The sequence below is a fragment of the Neoarius graeffei genome, chromosome 8, assembly GCF_027579695.1.
Source record: "Neoarius graeffei isolate fNeoGra1 chromosome 8, fNeoGra1.pri, whole genome shotgun sequence".
NCBI lineage: Eukaryota > Metazoa > Chordata > Actinopteri > Siluriformes > Ariidae > Neoarius > Neoarius graeffei.
In genome coordinates, this window is record NC_083576.1 from 88,972,941 (window position 1) to 88,995,349 (window position 22,409).

Consider the following 22,409-nt stretch of genomic DNA (forward strand, 5'->3'; position numbering starts at 1 on the left):
TTGGCTCTAAATTGACCGTGAGTGTGAATGGTTGTGTCTCTATGGGTGTGTCAGCCTTGCGATGAGCTGGTGACTTGTCCAGGGTGTACCCTGCCTCTCGCCCATGGTCAGCTGGGATTGGCTCCAGCTTGCCCCCCATGACCCCACTTGGGATAAGCAGTTACAGATTAAACAAACTGACGCATAAAATTCATCTATAAAAAGCCAGTAAATACACTTGCCTTTTGGCACACCTTGTAAAAATTAGTAAAAAAGTTCATGATCAGACCAGAGACCATCACAAGCACAGCCTCTGAAACTCCTTCATCCTCTTCAGCAAATGCTTGTACATGTTTTAAGATATACAAACCAGAGACAAATCCTGCTGATAAAAGCAAATCTCTCACAGCATCTGAACTTCTGCAGATATGTAAGAGCTTGCAGTACTGCAAAAAAATCTATAATTGAATGTAAACTAATCAAACATAATCTTTTCTGTTGCACTGCTCCACAGCTTTATGACTCAATATCAACAGCTTATGTTGTGTTCTAATATTCATACCTGATATGGTAAATGTTACACATCTAACCATTTCATGGAAATTTGCCTTACACTGTAAAAAATGGCTGAAATCTAGTTATTTACTGTATTAAATGCAGTAACATTACTGTGTGTTTTTACAGTAGAATGCTGTAAATTTTACAATAAAACCTTGTCCACATGACAATCAGTCTAAGTATTACAGTGAAAATCACAGTAATCAAAGCATTACTGTAAAGAATCACAATAGCTGGTATAGTACTGTAAATAGAAAAGTAAACTACTGTATATTAGATTTTTTTGGCTCTTTTCACCTTTATTTGGATAGGACAGTGTAGACAGGAAATGAGCGGTAGAGAAAGAGACAGGGAGGGATTGGGAAACGACCTCGGGTCAGAATCGAACCTGGGTCCCTGATTTTATGGTATGGCACCTGAGCCACGACGCCCCTGTATGTGTTAGATTTAAAAAAAAAAATGTATCTGGGCACATATTTTATCATATTTATGACTTCTTATTGCATTATTAACTCGTAATACATTTTTATTTATCAACAGTAAGTTTTCTTTTTTTTCTTTCACTGGCTGACATGGGGTGACATAAATTTATCCAATGAAGATCAGGAGTTCAACGGTTGTGCTTCGAATGGGCCAATCACGTCAACGTAAAAACCCACAAACACAGCACCTGCAGTTCTGACTCTGTGAGAGTAAGGAAAGTTTTGTGACAGCTCCTAATCACTTTAATATCAGTTCGTTAGACAAGGCATTGTTTTGTGCTTGTGTTCATTTTTCTTGCGTTTGTATCGTCTATGTTCATTTTTTTCCACTGTTAACATTTTTGGCTGTGCGGGAGAGAGGGGTTTTCCACCTTTTTTTTCCCTCCAACTTTTGCTTCTGTGGGAGTATTCATCCTGCATCCACCACCAAGTAGCGTCAGGACTTCCAGAAAATCGGTAAGCAGATATTTTCCTATTCATATATTTTGTTCTGGCGGCACGGTGGTGTAGTGGTTAGCGCTGTCGCCTCACAGCAAGAAGGTCCGGGTTCGAGCCCCGTGGCCGGCGAGGGCCTTTCTGTGTGGAGTTTGCATGTTCTCCGCGTGGGTTTCCTCCAGGTGCTCCGGTTTCCCCCACAGTCCAAAGACATGCAGGTTAGGTTAACTGGTGACTCTAAATTGACCGTAGGTGTGAATGGTTGTCTGTGTCTGTGTCAGCCCTGTGATGACCTGGCGACTTGTCCAGGGTGTACCCCACCTTTCGCCCGTAGTCAGCTGGGATAGGCTCCAGCTTGCCTGCGACCCTGTGGAACAGAATAAAGCGGCTAGAGATAATGAGATGAGATTTTGTTCTATAAAATTAAAAAAAGTTGTTGAGTACGAAAACTCGAGTTCATGCATTTTACTTCATACCTCTTAATCCTGCATGTGTTCACTGGTTCACTGAAGTTTATTCATGTTCTGTTTATAAAACCTTTATCTGTAAATAGTTCTCTGACTCTTGTGATCAAAAACATTTATCTCAAGCTAAATTCGGAGGATCTTATGTAAATAGTTTTCTAATAAACAATACATATAGAAACTTCTGATCAACTTGTATAAATTTCCAGCGAAAGACAACTTCTGGGGTAAGACCAGCCTATTTCTGGGTTAAACCACACCCACTTCCAGGTTAATCCCCATTCAGAGTACGGATATAGATAATTTAGTTGATTTGATGTACTCACTCATTCCCAGTAGCCACCTCTGCTGTCATTATTGCTATTTCAGATTGCTTGCTATGCATGTGTCACTTTGTTTATCTTTCACCAATCCAGTTACTTTATCTGCTCCTTTTATCTGTTTTATGCACTGCTTGGAAGATGTATGCTCCTTGACCTGTTTTTACAGTTATTCATGTGGAGCAAATCATTTATGGAATGTATTGTTATGAAATATAATTTTTGTAATGTCTGACTCTGACTAAGGAGAGACAATCCTGACTGAAAAAATGGATGCTGTCGATCGAGGGGAGGGTCATAATTCCACCTGCTGCTCACCTGACTGACTTCGCCACTGCCTTGGCCGCTCTCTTCGCCTGTTACTATGTTTTCAACCTAGAGTGTCAGGTGCAAGCCAACACAACATTGGAGTTTGTTCAGAGGTATTAACGATCTCAAATAGTTGATTGTAAAGATTGAAATGTAAAAGCAAATTGACAGTTGAAAAGCTGTTCAAAATCACCCTCTTCCTTTAAAATGTTATTGGTCTTGAGTATGTAAATAGTGTTGGTCGAAGTCTCCTTACATCTTGAATGCTTTATTAGAGAACAGAAGACTCGTTGACATGTAAAATTGTCCCACCTTCTAACTCCTATATTCATTTTCATAGGTTTTTGGTCAGGATTAATCCTGACTCCACTAAGTGCAGTGCCAAGGAGCAGATGAGCAGGAAGACTGGGAGAGTGGTAAAGTGGAAGACTTCCTACATGAACCCCCATGTGATCTCCATCAGGGACTTCACTGAGTTCGATTGGCTAAGTGACTAGATAGAGGTGAGGTTCTGATAATAGCTTTTGCATTGAAAGTTCAAGATGGTTTATTTAAAGATGTTAGTTTTATTAACCCTTGTGGGATTATCTGCATTTATTCTGCTCACACAGAAGCCATGAGGATAAGCTACATTATTCACAGATAAAGTGGGTTACAAGAACAAATATTGTTGACAGTGCTGCATTTAGTTTGTTAGCCCACATTTTGATTGAAGAATATGTAATTGAGTGCTCCTGCAGCCAGTGACACACCTCTCATCAGGAACAAGTATCTTGACATGATACAGACATCACCATCTTAGACCCTCATCTCATATGTGGTGCATTACAAAGTAATTGTAATAAATGTAATTATTAATGTGTTCTCTAATTTCAGGGCTCCAATTGGGATTCTGGGTCCCAAGTTCAGTTCAAGGGTCTCCAAGTCCAAGTTTTTTATCTAAAACGTTTGGCAACTTGTGCTTTATGTTCCTGTTCACCAAAGCAATAAATAATCCTGTTAACAATTTTGTTTTCTGTAGTTGATTGAAATATTTTAGAATATGGGTCATTCTATTAATGGTTAATATTAAACCACAGTGATTCACCATTTAAACTGTACAGTGAGGAACTGCATTTAGTGATTACCTGTTAATCACTGTTAATAGTACTGCATTGCCATATACAATACCATTTAAAAAAAAGACAGTGCTTTGTACAGTAAATAAACCAGCACAGTAAATACAACTGAAATCACAGTAATTGATATTTAGTTGACAGTTAAACTACTAATACTGTAAATACAACTGAGATCAGGATTTAATTGTTTTTATTTTACAGTAAATACATCAATACTGTAAATGGAATTACAGTACTTCTACTGTAATATATTTACAGTAATTACCTGGTTAACCCTTGTATGGTGTTCAGGTCTGTGGGACCCGTTTTCATTTTTTATCAAAGGAACAATGATACGATTAATTATTTTTCAAACTCAGACTCACTGACCTTGGCTCATTTTCTGTGAAGAACGTATATCAGAACAAATTTTTGATGACCACACACTGTACACCCCCCCCCCCCCCCCCCCTACACATTTATATTACATACAGGATGTTCGGGTCCACTGGACCCGGGGCTAATAAGTGTGTACCTTCACTCTGTCCTCCTCCTGTCTGGGCCTGCTGTTAATTTGTGTGTGTGTGTGTGTTTTATGTTTCTGCCCCTGCCATTCAAGCACCGACATCTGTCTGCTCTCACATTCCTACACATTTTACCCTTTGTCTTGCAGGAACCAAGACAGAAGTTCCCATAAATTGGGGGCAGGACACAATAAATCTCATCTCATTATCTCTAGCCGCTTTATCCTGTTCTACAGGGTCGCAGGCAAGCTGGAGCCTATCCCAGCTGACTACGGGCGAAAGGCGGGGTACACCCTGGACGAGTTGCCAGGTCATCACAGGGCACAATAAATATAGCTTTTCCAATGTGGCTCCTTATCACAACTGATCAAGATGGCCAAAAGTTTCTCTGCTCAGATGGACTTGCAAATGATTTTGGAAGAGAGAGGAGCTTTTGATGTAGAGTTAGACGTTTCAGAACGTGAGGATCACATTTCTGAAAATTCAGAGTCTGACAGTGATTTTGAAGAAGAGGATGAGATGGAGCATCAGCCAGTCTCAAAACAAAGGCGAGCATGGGGATGATGTGTTGTATAGACTGACATGGTTACTGTACGTGTTCAGCTTCTGTTGTGTAAACTGAACTGAATGGGTTAAATTTCTAATGAAATTCAAAGAAATAAAAATCAGTTGTTATGAAAAACCTTGCTTCATTTGTAAATTTGAGGATAAACATATTTTTTTCCACTCATATCTTGACTGTAATTGATTTTCTTTTTGTAAAATTACATTTTATTAAAAAACAAAAACGAGTAGCACTTTTTAAAAAATAAATGTAATCTAGCAAAGGTAAAGGGCAAATATTAACCATATATGCTGTTTATGTTGCTTGTAATTGGGGTGAAGTAAACATCTGTTAAGTATTTAATGTAAAATTGTTTGTGTTGAATTTAAAGTACCAAAATGCAGTGGGTCCACCAGACCCACCAACACTGCCTGAGTAACAAAAATACGAACACCACATAAGGGTTAATTGCTGCCAGTAAGTTACTGTAAATTTTACAGTAAATTTTTAAATGTACATTATAGGTATTTAGCAGATGCTTTTATCCAGAACAATGTACAACATACCCAGACCAGCCTGGGGAGCATTTGGGGGTTAGGTACCTTGCTCAAAGGCACTTCAGCTATTCCTGCTGATTCTGAGAATCAAACCAGTGACCTTTTGGTCCCAAAGCTGCTTCTCTAATCATGATGTCCCCCACTAAATGTACAAGAGTATGCAACTTTTACAGTGCCTTGCAAAAGTATTCAACCCCCTTAAGTCATGAAATTCAAATAAGATTAGAAATGACACTTCAGCAGGTTGTTCCAGTTAGTAGTTTTTGTTGCAAATCAAGTTATTAAGGCACATTTTAAGTCAATGCATTCTTTGCAGCAGATCTTTAAAAAACAAACAAAACACAAACTGCAGCTTATAGAAGTTTTCAAACCCTTCATACTTGGTAGAATCACCTTTCTGCAATAACAAGTTAAGTCTGTTGGTGTAAGTTGCTACCAGCTTTGCACACTGGGCATGATTTTTGCCCATTCTTCCTAGCAGATTTGCTCCAGATTCTTCAGGTTGGCTGGTTGTTCACTGCAATTTTTTTAAACACTGCCATAGATTCTCAATTAGATTCAGATCTGGACTTTGATTTTTTTTTTTGACACTTGATGTTTTTAAGTACTTCTCCATTACATTGTTGTGTTGAAAGGCAGTGCTAATTTTGTGTGACAGTCTTAAGTATTCATTGACATCCTTTTTCATGACTAAATTGTCACAACAAAGTAAAGGAAAAATATTTGACAATGAAAATTGACAAACTCTCTGTTTATTATGCCCTGACATCCAGCAATATGCCTGTAATAGCCCTGGAGCAGGATCAAAACAGCCCCCAGAACATGATACAACCGCCATCATATTTCATTGTAGAGATGGTGTTAAGTAAGCTATGAGCTGTTCGGGTTGCAACACATAGCACTGTGAAACTTGCCCAGATACAGTATCTTGATCTTGGTCTAATCACACCAAAAACACAGCTTCACTGGATCACTTGTGCTTTCCTATGTCTCTTCTTGAATAGTGGTTTCTTTAGCCATCCTACCATATAGTCCTTAATTATGCTGATCTCTGGAAATGGTTGTCTGGTGCACCTTCATTCTTGGCCACTGCACTCCAGAATGACTGGTGTCCTCAATGTGGCTTCACTCGCCAGCCTCTGTCTTGTTTTTGTGCTGAGTTTTGATGGAGGTCCTTGTCTCGGTACTGTTTGGGTGGTGTGATGCAGCTTCTGCTTTCTCACTATTGATCCAACAGTGCTCACTGGGATTTCCAACCTCAACATTTTACACTCTTCTTGATGAATAAATCTCATCTTTTATTTCCTTATTGCTCCTTTGCCTATGTAATGGCAAATTGACGTTATTTAATTGATAAATCTGTAAAGTCTCTGGTCTGCAATAAATAAAGGTCATGAGGTGCTGTTCTCAAAAAAAAAATAAACTTCTCTCGGGTAAAACTAACTCCACTTCATCACATAACCCCAATAGTTGATCAATTTCCAGTGTTTTCCCCAGAAAAAAATTAAAGCCTTAAATTCTGGCATGATAATACACAGCAATTGAGTGCCAATGGTGTGAAAGCAAGTGCCAAAGGCGCGAAATGAAACTAGGGGGGTCCGGGGGCATGCTCCCCCGGAAAAACTTTTGAAAATAGATGCTCTCAGGTGCATTTTCAGGGTCTCTGAGAGGTTTTAGATCCATTATTATAGGATAGATTTTACCAGGCCCTGTGATGACCTGGCGACTTGTCCAGGGTGTACCCCGCCTTTCGCCCGTAGTCAGCTGGGATAGGCTCCAGCTTGCCTGCGACCCTGTAGAAGGATAAAGCGGCTAGAGACAATGAGATGAGATGAGAGATTTTACCAGTGTTTCAGTGATTTCTGACCTGAATAGTATTAATGTATACACATTTGAAATTTCACCTTAAAGTTCAACATGCAAGTTAAACTGTTTTGTTATAGATTACTGAGGTATGTGATGGATTGAAAATCTATGGGGATCCCTTAATTATCTATGATCAAGTAGTGTTGTGACAAAAATGTGCATGAAAATATGAACAGTGGTTTGCTTCATCTTATGCAATCCAGTGAACAGAATCGATCATCATGACCTCCTTTTGATCACAAAGGGACCTGAACCTAAGAACTGCCACCTTAAAATAAATTGCTGTATTTCTATAACTGTAATGATTTACAATGTTTCGGATGCAATTACCATAATATATGTAGAACTAAGATGCACTGAAAAGAAAAGTAAGGCAACTGTATATTATAAAGTTTACATTTTGGCACTTTATTAAATGGACTAGATTAAGATTAAAACATATATTTAAAGGAAAATAAAACTTAATTTCTACAGTTTAAGTTTGCAGAAAGATTATGTGCTTTTAAACACATTTCATGAAGGGAATTTGTTAATAAGTGTCAAATGTAGCATAATTTCAAATAATAATGATAAGCATATTTGTCAGTGTGAGGTCACGGTGACCCTTTAACAAAAGAATAATCCAGAGCCTTCTTTTAACTGGATCCCAGTGACATCACACTGCCAAAAATGCTTATGATTATTATTTGAAATTATGCTATATTTGACACATTTGGACAACTTCACTTCGTGAGAGTGTTTATAAGTACATAATCTTTCTGCAAACCCAAACTAATGAATTAAGTTTTCTGCTCCTTTAAAGCAGATTAATTCTCCTCGGCTTTTGCTTGGCCCAATGTTGGGCAGCCCTCTCATAGTCCATCTCACTGTCATCCATGCTGATGTGGATTAATTTGTCCAGCGAGTCTTCTCCTAGCTTATTAAAGTCAGTCGGCTTTGTCCATCTGGTGGGGGACAACATCGGCAGCCAATGAGATCGCTTATAACGAATCAGAAACTTCTGGGATGTCTGATGTTTTCTTTCGATATTTTTTATTGGACAGTTTGAACATGTGATCTTGACACAGCCAACAGATTAGTTTGTTTACATCATACCATGCGGACATATTACTTTGACAGAATCAACACAAACATTGGAAAAAAAGAGCGCTTGTTTAACACAAATATCAGTCAGTACGTAAATGGATCTGTTACTTGCTCTCCTATGTATCTAGTTACTTGTGGGTAGGAAATTTAACGTATCGGTATAAATCTAAGCGTATCGGATTTTATTTTTATTTATTTTAATTTTACCAACTTTATTGGACTGTTACAAAATAAACATAAAACAAGAAATAAACATAAAAAATAAACATAATAAAGTAAGTCAGTCCAAAGGGGAGAACGTGAATGGGCGACCCATGCAAGGCATTTCCCCGAAAGTATAAAAGAGAAAAATCATACAATTAAAATTAGACTAAATTGATCTGTGGCAACCACAGTCACGGTACACAGACCAAGTACATGAAAAGTCCGTATTATAGGTGGAGGTCAGTAATTCAAAGTACAGCTCTAACAGGGATGATTTGAAAACAGGGAGGCTATGGGATTTATCTGGGGAAAATATTTACATACATAGTTCCGTGGTTTAACAATCCTATTGAAGAATGAGGCCTGATAAGTTGAAGTTCTGCAGTGAGTAGGTTTTAAAATTAATTTCGGGTTTTGGGCCCTAGACTGGTCATGAGTTACAAAAGACACATAGAGATTTATGTTCAAATCTGTTTGGCCATTAATGCATTTATATACAAAGACTTAAGTCTCTAATCTCCCTATCATAAGTCAGAGGAAGCGAGTGTAGGCTTCTGAGTCTGTCTGAGTAAGTAGCATCCCCAATACGCTGTTGTAGTATCCAGCGCGTTGCATGTCGTTGGACTCTCTCTAACAGGCTTCTAAGGTTGACACTAGCAGGGGACCATACTTCAGACACGTAACAGAGCTGTGACTTGACGAGCGACAAATATAAAGTCCTCCTCACTTGAATTTCCGTCAGCAAGGGACAGGATCTTTTTAGAAAGCCAAGCATCCGGTTAGCCTTGTTGACTATTGAGCAGATGTGCGAATCCCATTTTAAATTACTTGAAATAACCATGCCCAGGTCTTTTTCTTCGTCAATTCGTTGAAGGCACGTGCTGCCCAGGTGGTAGTCGGGAATGACTGGAGTTTTTTTTCCACGTGATGGTCAATATTTTGCACTTGTTGGCATTATACTGCATGTTCGATTCACAACTCCACCCCTCGGCATTGGCTAGATTGCGCTGTAATTGCTCGCTGTCTTCAGATGTCAGGATAGTGCAAAAAAGTTTTGTGTCGTCTGCATATAGAGCGACTCCAGTTTCTTTATCCACAACCTCAGGAAGATCGTTGATAAAAATAGTGAAAAGCACAGGACCGACCAGGCTGCCCTGAGGCACACCGGAGGTCACAGGCAGAGGCTTAGAGACCACGCCGTCAATTATCACTCTTTGTGTTCTTCCCCCAAGATAATCTTGAAACCACTCTAGCAGACACCCATTGATACCATACCATTTCAGCTTTTCAACCAGGATAGTATGGTCAACACAGTCAAAAGCTTTTGCAAAGTCCAGATATAAAATGTCCGATTGTTTGTTTTTGTCTAGAGCTTCACCGATTTTGTGAAGTACGGACAGAAGTTGTGTGACGCACGAGCGACTGCACACAAAGCCATGCTGGAGTGATGTTATTAGTCGCGAGATGTGATCATAAAGTCTGTTGCAAACACAGCGCTCCAAAACTTTACTTACAACTGGAAGCAAAGAGATAGGTCTATAATTTGCAGCAGGCTCCTTTGAGTCCTTCTTGTGAACAGGAGTGACGTCGGCACATTTCCAGTTTGAAGGAAAGCACCCAGTTTTTAAGGAGCAATTAAATAAATCACAAAGACTTGGAGCTGTTTGTGAGCTACACTCCTTTAGAATACGAGCAGGAATTCCATCAGGACCAGTGGCTTTTGTTACATCTAGATTTGATAGACAGTCACGTACTTCGTAGACGGTTAGCGTTATTTCAGCTATTTTTTTCATCTGATCTCAAGGGATATGAATAACCACAAAACGCTTTGTCTGAGCTGGGAGAAGTGAAAATGGAATAGAAATAGTTGTTAAACATTTCCGCTTTATCTGCGGGCTTACTAGCGCTTTGACCATTGTGAGTAATCACAGCGTCTGTATTTGAGCGATGGTGCAGAATTGCTTTGTGATAGCTCCAAAACAGTTTTGGGTTGTCCTGAAAAGATCCTTCAATCCTAGCCAAATAGTCATGATCGGGGGCGGTCCTGGGGGCGGTCTGACCGGGCAGCCGCCTGGGGCGGCATCGCGGGGGGGGGCGGCATGAGTGCGGGCGCGAAAAAAAAAAGGTCCCAAAAAAAAACCCCGAAAAAAAAACAAGACGGGCGGGGGGGGGTGTGTGAACATTTTGGATGGGGAAGCCTAATACCAAAGTTGTGCGGGTGACGTCATCATTACAAGAGGCGTCAATACCTGAAGTTGGTCAGTTCTTGTAGCTCAATTGTAATTAAGGGTTTGCAGCAGTGTTACACACACACAAGTGTAACATGCAGCAAAAGCCATCATGCGTCACGTTTGCTGTGGGCACAAAACCCCGTATAATTTAAATAACAAACCAAATATGGTGCCGCAATGCATAGGACACAAACTCAAGACGCCTCTCAAATGTGCAGACCACATTACATTACATTGAGCAAACGCTTTTGTGTGTGCGTGTGCGCACGAGAAAGAGGAGAGAACAGAAAAGCAGAACAATCCAAACAACTTCAAAACGGCTGTACGTTTGATTGTGTGTATGAACCGAATGAATTCCCAAGATTGTGGTCGTGGTGGTCAATTGGTCAAGTTGAAATGGTTCAGTCTCACCTCTCGCGTTAGGTGATCACCACTACACACTGACGGTGAGTTTGTGTTGGGGGAAGGGGGAATCATTCAGGAGGAGGTCGAATGACAAATAAACGGAGTCGTACTCGGAGATAGATCTAATGGATAGGAAAAGGTCAAAGCCATCAGGTGCCCAATTCCGGAAGAAAAGGAAAGAAGAGGAGGAGAAACGAGCAAAAGAAAAAGGTATGCTTTATGAATCAATTTCAGTGAGTGACATGAATTAGTGCCCTAATTATCCTTATATTATTGATGCTTGCTAAGTCGGACGACCTGGCCTGGCCTGCCCCCCAACACGAAATTAATTTCAGCATAACGATTAGGCTTTGCAACAAAACGTTTAAAGTTATTGCTGTCATTGCCTTGGGTTAACGTTGGGCTCTGTATTAGCCAACAGAATGTTAACAGCTTTACATGGTCGTTTAAACATTTCTCGTCGTGTGTTGTACGTCGCGGACACGGCCCGTTATAAATTTGCTGTTACCAGAATGGCAATGATCAAGTCGTAATGTATTACTTGAGACTCTGTGTAATGTCATAGTAGTGTAGTACTATGGTAGTAAAGTCTTTTTGATGACTAGTACAACGTTCTGCTGGCGGGATTGTGCATATTATGGGGCTATGACAAGTTAGGCGCACACACACACACACACAGAAACACTAATGCCTATATCCCAATGTTTATTTCAAATTAAGCAGTTGTGCTTTCTTAAATAGCTGTGGATAGCTGTAATGCAAAGTCATTGAGTCTTTTTGTTTATTGTTTATCTTTTATTGTTTATCTTTGTATTTTTTATTGCACTAGTCATTAAAATTGGAAATTTGTTCTTGAAAATAGCTGTTGAGTTTGTGTATGGGGTTGTGTGTGTTCTGGACGAAGTTAGTGTTTTCTTAGGTGGTGGGTGGGAGGTGGTTGTCGGGTTGGGCCGGGGGGGGCGCCAGCAGGGGGTTTCGCCCGGGGAGTAAATCACTCTAGGATCGCCACTGGTCACGATGTTTACATTTAACTAGGGTCTTGAGATCATTGCTAATATTTCGAAGTTTTTGTTTACGTTCGGACGTTTTGTTTTTCCAAAAGTTTTTTAGCGCTTGATATTTCTTCCGCATATGATACCTGACCTCACCGTCAATCCAAGGTGGAGTGTTTGTATCGCGTATGATTTTAACTGGCACACACTCTTCTACCGCAGTTAGAAACAAATCTTTCCATTGAGTCCAGGAATTATCGACATCGTCCGATAGAGATAATTCAAGTGAGACCTGTTCCAGGCGTCTTCTGAGATCATCAAAATCGGCTTTACTGTAGTCGTACGTCTTACGGTACACAGTTTTGGATCCTGTAAATTTTAGTCTTATGAAGAACTCTATCAGATAGTGATCCGAGGGAAATCCGCTTTCAGCTGGAGTGTACGTTGTTACATCTTCAATAACCTCCGGAAAGTTACACAGCAACAGATCTAATTTGTTTCCCGTTATGTGAGTTGGTCCCTGAATGAATTGATGAAAGAAATTATCCTCCATAAGAGTATGAAACGCCTCGTCTACTGAAGATACGGCCATGTTTGCTGGGGTAGATTCGTCCGGAGACCAGATGACAGAACGAAGATTGAAGTCTCCAACGAGAATAAAACAAGCTGTCTCGGGTGACTCTTGCAAAGAGAGGTTGAGCTCGTGTAGATCCTCAGGCCCCGGTTCAGGATGATAAAATGTATAAAGAATAACCGGTGAATTATTGTCCTTGCAGAGCTCGACGACTATGAACTCAGCATTGTCTCTTTCTAGTTCTTGCCGGCGTCGAGTCTTGATTTCGGGCTTAACTGCAATAAGTACGCCCCCGCCAGTTTTGTTTACTCTATCCTTGCGAAAGATAGTGTATCCTGTAAAAATCTCCGAAGATAAGACTGAATCAACCAGCCATGTTTCACTAATGCAAACCACGTTTAAAATGAAATTTTTTATTCATAGCATTCAAGAACATTAAATTGAAGCGTCACATCAAGAAAATAAAAAATGATGAGAAGAGTTGCATAAAAATTTGTATGAAGGGTAACAAAGTGTAATTGGTTTGTATTTCTTTCCCATCAAAGCTGCAGAATTATGGCCCATTATTTTTTTCTGGGGTCTTCACAAACACACAGACTGGGGAACTTAGGAGTTGTAACACCTGAAAAACACACAGATTAACACACACATCAACATTGGCTTATAACAGATCACTCAGAAATTAAGTGTAGTTATTATTAAATGCGTTTATCACATAATAAAACAGTAATACAGTGGTGCTTGAAAGTTTATGAACCCTTTAGAATTTTCTATATTTCTGCATAACTATGACCTAAAACATCATCAGATTTTCACACAAGTCCTAAAAGTAGATAAAGAGAACCCAGTTAAACAAATGAGACAAAAATATTATACTTGGTCATTTATTTATTAAGGAAAATAATCCAATATTACATATCTGTGAGTGGAAAAAGTATGTGAACCTTTGCTTTCAGTATCTGGTGTGACCCCCTGTGCAGCAATAACTGCAACTAAACGTTTCCCGTAACTGTTGATCAGTGCTGCACACCGGCTTGGAGGAATTTTAGCCCGTTCCTCCGTACAGAATAGCTTCAACTCTGGGATGTTGGTGGGTTTCCTCACATGAACTGCTCACTTCAGGTCATTCCACAACATTTCAATTGGATTAAGGCCAGGACTTTGACTTGGCCATTCCAAAACATTAACTTTATTCTTCTTTAACCATTCTTTGGTAAAACGACTTGTATGCTTAGGGTCGTTGTCTTGCTGCATGACCCACCTTCTCTTGAGATTCAGTTCATGGACAGATGTCCTGACATTTTCCTTTAGAATTCGCTGGTATAATTCAGAATTCATTGTTCCATCAATAATGGCAAGCCGTCCTGGCCCAGATGCAGCAAAACAGGCCCAAACCATGATACTACCACCACCATGTTTCACAGATGGGATAAGGTTCTTATGCTGGAATGCAGTGTTTTCCTTTCTCCAAACATAACGCTTCTCATTTAAACCAAAAAGTTATATTTTGGTCTCATCCGTCCACAAAACATTTTTCCAATAGCCTTCTGGCTTGTCCGTGTGATCTTTAGCAAACTGCAGGCGAGCAGCAATATGTTTTTTGGAGAGCAGTGGCCTTCTCCTTGCAAACCTACCATGCACACCATTGTTGTTCAGTGTTCTCCTGATGGCGGACTCATGAACATTAACATTAGCCAATGTGAGAGAGGCCTTCAGTTGCTTAGAATTTACCCTGAGGTCCTTTGTGACCTCGCTGACTATTACACACCTTGCTCTTGGAGTGATCTTTGTTGGTTGACCACTCCTGGGGAGGGTAACAATGGTCTTGAATTTCCTCCATTTGTAGATAATCTGTCTGACTGTTGATTGGTGGAGTCCAAACTCTTTAGAGATGGTTTTGTAAACTTTTCCAGCCTGATAAGCATCAACAACGCTTTTTCTGAGATCCTCAGAAATCTCCTTTGTTCGTGCCATGATACACTTCCACAAACATGTGTTGTGAAGATCAGACTTTGATAGATCCCTGTTCTTTAAATAAACCAGGGTGCCCACTCACACCTGATTGTCACCTGACTCTAATTTCACCTTCAAATTAACTGCTAATCCTAGAGGTTCACATACTTTTGCCACTCACAGATATGTAATATTCCATCATTTTCCTCAATAAATAAATGACCAAGTATAATATTTTTGTCTCATTTGTTTAACTGGGCTCTCTTTATCTACTTTTAGGACTTGTGTGAAAATCTGATGACGTTTTAGGTTATATTTATGCAGAAATATAGAAAATTCTAAAGGGCTCACAAACTTTCAAGCACCACTGTAAATGTGTTTAATGTTGAAAGGCAGATACTCACATGAAGCTGCCCAGTGGACATTCTGGGTCACCACTGCACATTCAGGATGTTCTTAGGAGGAATTTTTCCAGGGTAGAAGTTGTAACAGCAAGTTTTGGGGATGGAGTGAATGAGAGAGACAGAAGAGCTCATTCAGGTTACACTGTAATTACTACATAAATGTAAATGATCACTTCGGCTTCATTTAAAAATAGAAAAGATCAGAATTAATAACTAAACATGAGATACTTTATGATTTTATATAATTTTCTTGAACTGATTTCCATTTCAGTTCTTTAAATTTGGTGATACTTAGATGTGAAAAAATGTTTAAACAATAATAATCTCAACTATAGAATATTTTAACTTCAGTTTTCGCATTATTTTACTAACGAGTAATAAAATAAAATTTTATTTTAACAATTATCAAGTATTTTTATTTCATAAACACACACACACACACACACACACACATATATATATATATATATATATATATATATATATATATATATATATATATATATATATATATATATATATATATATAATCAGAAATTGTTTTATTAATTGTGAATAATTTCAATTTTGATATTATTACATTTGATTGTGGTAATATTATTTGCTTATTAATAAATTATTATGCACAGTATTGTATATAGAGCAAAATTAACAATACAAATATAATTTTCTGGAATAATTATTTTTGTATTAAACTGTCATCAACTCATGATCAGCATCTGAGTGGAGCGCCATGATCAGGACGAAGCTCAGGACCAGAAACACGTGACTCATCTTCATGTTCTCTGCAGCTGTTTGAAGATCTGATCTTGTACTGTCGCTTTCATTTTTGTACTTTTCACTTTCGTTTTCCTTTTTCCGGTTTTTCTCTTTCTTTTTTCGGAAGAACGCCGAGACCGGAAGCTTTCTTTTTCTCTCCTCCTGTGTAAAGACCACAAGCGGAGGCCATCCACATCGGATCTGCTTTAATATCAACAGATCTTCGTTTAAGGTACGTGAATCTTTTCATCATGGCACACCTTCAGCTTGTTCAGTGTGCTGAGTGCAGGATGTTTAGTCATTCTTCACGAGCGATAGCTTTATTAGCTTTATTTGTGATAAGTGCAGATTAGTTAGCTCTCTGACGGAGAAGATTACAGTGCTAGAAGCGCGTGTCCAGGCTTTAGAGCAGGTTAGTGAGCGTGAGAACAGTGTAGTTTCTGTAGGGGAAAGTCTGGATGCCCTAGGTGGAGTTAGCAATCCCCCAACTCCGTCATTAGAGCCCTTACAGCGGGGCGAATGGGTGACGACTCGGCGGCATAAGCATAGAGCCAAAGCTACCACTGAGGCTCGCCCACGGGAGCACCACTCCTCTCCGCGTCACGTGTCGAACAGGTTTGCTCTCCTTAGTGATGCACCCACTGAGAAACCTGAAAGAGCTCTGGTTATAGGGGACTCTATCATACGGCACGTGAAATTAGCTCAGCCTTTAGGGGCACCAGCAGCTTTAGTCAGGTGTATACCGGGAGCCAGGGTGCCGGACATAGCAGGTAATCTTAGGGTCCTAGGCAAGCACAGGTTCTCAAAGATAGTTATCCATGCAGGAGCTAATGATATACGCCTTCGTCAGTCTGAGGTGACTAAGAGTAACTTTGTAGAGGTGTTTAAATTAGCGAAGGCGATGTCCGATGCTGTAGTATGCTCTGGCCCCATCCCAGTGCGGCGTGGCGATGTAGCTTACAGCAGGTTATGGTCGCTGAACTGCTGGCTGTCCAGGTGGTGCTCTGAAAACAGTGTGGGCTTTATAGATAATTGGGCTAATTTTGAGGGCACTGCTGGCCTGTTAGGGCAGGACGGTATCCATCCCACTCGGGAAGGTGCTGCTCTCATTTCCTGCAGCATAGGTCATAGTCTCAGAACAGGCCTAGTTAATTTCTGACAATCCAGAGCCAAGGCCAGGGAGCAGACGAACAGGCTAAACTGACTGTCTGCTAGCTGCACAGAGTCGTCACTCAGGGTCCACTACATCGAGACTGTGTCTGTTCCCCAAGCTCAACAAAAAGGTAGAAATTTTCAGAGAGTTTGTTCTAGTAACCTAATCAATATAAAATTAGATCATACTGACTGTACAGCTGCTGCCAGCACCTTTGATCTAAAGGTGGGGCTATTAAATATTAGATCTCTTACATCTAAAGCGCTAATGGTTAATGAACTCATTACTGATCAGGAGTTTAATGTACTGTGTTTAACAGAAACATGGATTAAGCCAAATGAATATATAGCATTAAATGAAGCGAGTCCTCCTGGATACAGATATATACACCAGCCTCGTCTAACTGGCAGAGGAGGAGGCGTCGCGGTTATTTATAACGATTATCTAGGTGTAAAACACAAACCTGGTTATAAATTTAATACATTTGAAGTTCTTCATACTCATATAATGTATGTAGCCTTGAAAAATAAGTCTACCCAGTTAATTCCATTGCTTATTATTTACAGGCCCCCGGGGCCATATTCTGTTTCTTTCTGAATTTGCAGATTTTATCTCAGATTTGGTTATTTCCTTAGACAAAGCTTTAGTTGTCGGAGATTTTAATATTTACTTCGATAACCCAGAAGACCCTTTAAAAACAGCGTTTGTGTCCATCTTAGATTCAGTCGGGATTAAGCAGAATGTCATAGGACCGACCCATAATGGTGGTCACACCCTTGATCTAATACTAACATTCAGATTAAACGTAGAAAATATAGTCATACTTCCACAGTCTGAAGTTATCTCAGATCATTATCTCATCTCATTCAAACTATGTCTGAGTAATAATATATGCACCTCACCACGCTACTGTATTAAACGTACTTTCACGTCAACTACTGCACAGAGCTTTATAAATGATCTCCCAGAGCTGTCAACTTTGATTGGGTCACTGTCAGCCCCTGCAGAACTTGATCAGGCAACTGAATGCTTAGAGTCAACATTCCGCCATACTTTAGATAATGTAGCTCCTCTAAAAAGGAAAATTGTCAGAGACAAAAAATTAGCACCCTGGTATAATGATGACACTCGCACATTAAAACAGACCACTCGAAAATTGGAACGTAAATGGCGTCAAACAAAATTGGTAGTGTTCAAATTAGCTTGGAAGGAGAGCTTCCTGAAGTATAGAAAAGCTCTTAGTGCTGCGAGATCAACATATCTCTCCTCCCTAATAGAAGATAACAAAAATAATCCTAGATTCCTATTTAATACTGTAGCAAAATTAACCAGGAATAAGTCCACTATCGACACATGCACACCTGCAGTATGTAGTAGCAACGACTTCATGAATTTTTTTAATGACAAAATTGAGAATATCCGACAAAAAATTCAAACTACTAATTTAAGGTCAGACAATGAAAGTGACCTTGTAGTTAACTATATAACTGTATCGGATCATCAGTTAGAATGTTTTACTCCCCTAAAAGAAACTGAATTACTTTCATTAATCTCTACATCAAAAGCCTCAACTTGCATACTAGATCCCTTATCTACACATCTATTCAAACAGATAATGCCTGGAGTAATTGAACCGCTTCTAAAAATAATAAATTCTTCTCTTATGATTGGCTATGTACCCAAATCCTTTAAACTAGCAGTTGTCAAACCCCTGATTAAAAAACCTGACCTTGATCCCTGTCAGCTGTCCAATTATCGGCCAATATCAAACCTCCCCTTTATCTCCAAGATCCTTGAAAAAGCTGTGGCACAGCAGTTATGCTCATATTTACATAGGAATAACATCCATGAAATGTATCAGTCAGGATTTAGACCTCATCATAGCACAGAGACAGCACTGGTTAAAGTAGTAAACGACCTACTTTTGGCGTCTGATCAGGGCTGTGTCTCGCTACTTGTGTTGCTTGACCTTAGTGCTGCATTTGATCCCACTGATCATTCCATTCTTCTGGATAGACTAGAAAATGTTGTGGGAGTTAAGGGACTGGCCCTCTCCTGGCTCAGGTCTTATCTAACTGATCGTTATCAGTATGTTGATATAAATGGTGATATTTTTAGACGTACCGAGGTAAAGTTTGGTGTTCCACAAGGTTCTGTCTTGGGTCCACTGCTTTTTTCTCTATATATGTTACCTCTGGGCGATATTATTCGTAAACATTGTATTAGTTTCCACTGTTATGCTGATGACACACAGTTATATGTCTCTGCAAAACCTGATGAGAGACACCAGCTTAATAGAATTGAGGAATGTGTTAAGGACATTAGACACTGGATGCTTATTAATTTCCTTCTGCTTAACTCTGACAAGACTGAAGTACTTGTGCTAGGACCACATACAGCTAGAAGTAAGTTTTCTGATTACACAGTGACTCTGGATGGCCTTTCTGTTTCTTCATGTGCAGCAGTAAAAGACCTCGGAGTGATTATTGACCCCAGTCTTTCATTCAAAACTCACATTGATAACATCACCCGGATAGCTTTCTTTCATCTCAGAAATATTGCAAAGATAAGAAATTTAATGTCATTGCATGACACAGAAAAACTAGTCCATGCTTTCGTTACCTCCAGGTTGGATTATTGTAATGCCTTACTGTCTGGATGTTGCAATAAGTGCATAAATAAGCTCCAGTTAGTTCAAAATGCAGCAGCAAGAGTCCTTACTAGAACTAGAAAATATGACCACATCACGCCTGTCTTATCCACACTGCATTGGCTCCCAATCAAATTTCGTATTGATTATAAAATACTACTATTGACCTTTAAAGCACTAAATGGTCTCGCACCACAGTACCTGAGTGAACTTCTGCTCCTCTATGACCCACCACGCCTACTTAGATCAAAAGGTGCAGGCTATCTGCTGGTACCTCGTATAGTGAAGGCTACATCAGGGGGCAGAGCCTTTTCTTACAAAGCCCCACAGTTGTGGAACAGCCTTCCAAGTAATGTTCGGGAATCAGACACAGTCTCAGCATTTAAGTCTAGGCTGAAAACATATCTGTTTAGTCAAGCCTTTTGTTAATGGTGTTTATGAGGTAAAGGTGTAGCTCTAGAGGGTCCTCAGACAGAGTGTTTTGGTAAACTGGGATGTATGGATGTTGTCAGTCCCCACTCGCTTGCTCACTCGAGTTTGTTGACGGTGTAGTGGCTGGCTGCTTTATGTCCCGGGGCTCCCTCATGCCTGTGTTACCTTCTGGCTCTCTCCTTTTAGTTATGCTGTCTTAGTTAGTTGCCGGAGTCCCTGCTTGTACTTGGTGCAATATGTATACTGCTCCTACTTATTCAGGTGACATTGGGCATACGTAACAACCTGGGTTTTCTTTCCCTCCCCCCTCCCCCACCCCAAATCTGTCCCTCTGAGTTACATGGAGTCAACAGGAAATCTTTTGGTGGAGAGGGTGGAGACCTCGACTGGCTATCGTAGCCTGCAGGGAATCGGCCGTCAGACTTCTGTTGCATGTCCCAGACCCGGTGAAATGTAACTGAATTGTCTTGGCCAGCCCTAAGGGTCCCATCTGCATCTCATCATTGCTGAGGAGTGTGCTCCCATCACCCAATCAAGCATCCAGCCAGAGCAGGTCATGATATATTTTTTACCATATTAACATGCCATTGTTGTGTGTTATGCCTGATGTCAAGACTCTCGTCTCTGCGAGCCTACCACACAGATTTAATACTTGTCATTTTTAGGGCATACCTAACAATGTGTTTTCTTTCTCTCTCTCTTCCCCCCCCCCCCCCCCCCCCCCAATCTGTCCCTCTGAGTTACTTGTTGGTCCTGGGATTGAGATGCTGGCCTCTTCTGCCCCTTGGACCTGCTTGATCCATCCTGGTGCCCTGTGTCTGGTCGAAGTTTTATCGCATCGCTCCTGTGAAGGACGGCCCCATGAGGACAGTTGAGGGTTATACCTGGAGGATGCTCTTGACTCTTACAGTAATGCTTTTATGGCTGAGGACTACAGTTGTCTTGCTAACTTTAGGACTGCAGTTATCATGAATCAGTTTTGCACTCAAGTTTCCATCAATGAAGAGTTATAACATCACCGAAACTGTCCTCATATTAAAACTGTTAATATTATAGTCAGGCTGTCTGTTGTTGCCTAAATGAGGATGGGTTCCCTTTTGAGTCTGGTTCCTCTCGAGGTTTCTTCCTCATGTCGTCTGAGGGAGTTTTTCCTTGCCACCGTCGCCACAGGCTTGCTCATTGGGGATAGATTAGGGATAAAATGAGCTCATGTTTTAAGTTGTTCAAATTCTGTAAAGCTGCTTTGCGACAATGTTTATTGTTAAAAGCGCTATACAAATAAACTTGACCTGACTTCTCTCCCTCAGATCAAATTTGCTTGAGCTGAGTTTTCCAGGCTGTTTTATATGATTTTTAATTTATCTCTACAGACGTCTTCAACTCATTACTTCCTCCACTCAAGATGGTGTTATCAAAGATCTGCTGAAAGTTTACATTTTTTTTAGATAATCACTAATCTATCCATCTGCTGTACAAATGACACACAAGTGCAAAAGTTGATGAATCCAGCATTTAAGCTGAGTTAGCTTTGATAGAGGAATAGAAAGGAGAAACCCTTTATTTGTCATACTTTACATTACAGTTCAAATTGAATTAAAATTGTGTTTGCCAAATATCATAACTTAAGGCAATTTTGCCACAAGTTAGTTTCATAAACTTTCCACGATAAATAAGAGAGAGATGGGGAGAGAGAGAGAGCTGAGCAATGCAATGGTATGTGTGTGTTGAATAAATTAACCACTTTTCCATTTTTTTCCGAACATAAATCTTTTTGAACCAATACCAAAGTCACAAGACTGTTTAACCCTTTGATGCAAAACATGGGTCAAAAGTGACCCGGCTGAGTTTTTATCTAATATATATTTGCAATAAATTAATTCCATCATTCAGTATTCAAGGTATTCCTTAATTAACTTGTTTTTGATCATCATACATCCTTATTTTATTTTTTCCTTTCTTACTTCTCGTCTCATCTCGTCTTGTCTCATCTTCTTCCGCTTATCCGGGGCCGGGTCGCGGAGGCAGCAGTCTGAGCATGGAAGCCCAAACTTCCCTTTCCCCAGTGTAGGTGCATTTAGTAATTATTAAGTGATCTCATTAAATCAGTCTCATTTAATTTGAAGGTTAATAATCAAATAGAATCAATCCCATTTGAATCATTCGAAGTGAATCGTTCAAGTGAATCGAATCAGTGAATCATTCAAAGTGAATCATACCATTAATCCTGATTATTATGATCACTTACCATATTACATAACATATGGCCCTTTTCCACTACCCTTTTTCAGCTCACTTCAGCTCGCTTCAGCTCACTTCAGCCCGACACGGCTCGCGTTTCGACTACCTCATTCCAGCACGACTCAGCTTGCTTCAGCCCTGCTTAGCACCCAAAACTCGCACGGTTTTGGAGTAGGGCTGAAGCGAGCCAAAC

At 40.0% G+C, this 22,409-nt stretch overlaps 1 long non-coding RNA gene across 1 annotated transcript; it reads left to right on the plus strand.

Moving 5' to 3' along the window:
- The first annotated feature begins 1,386 nt into the window (after positions 1–1,386).
- Positions 1,387–3,045, plus strand: LOC132890286 (uncharacterized). The gene is made up of 3 exons (XR_009655179.1): positions 1,387–1,475; positions 2,485–2,660; positions 2,888–3,045. It is a non-coding gene; the product is annotated as an uncharacterized LOC132890286 (long non-coding RNA).
- The last annotated feature ends 19,364 nt before the right edge of the window (positions 3,046–22,409 follow it).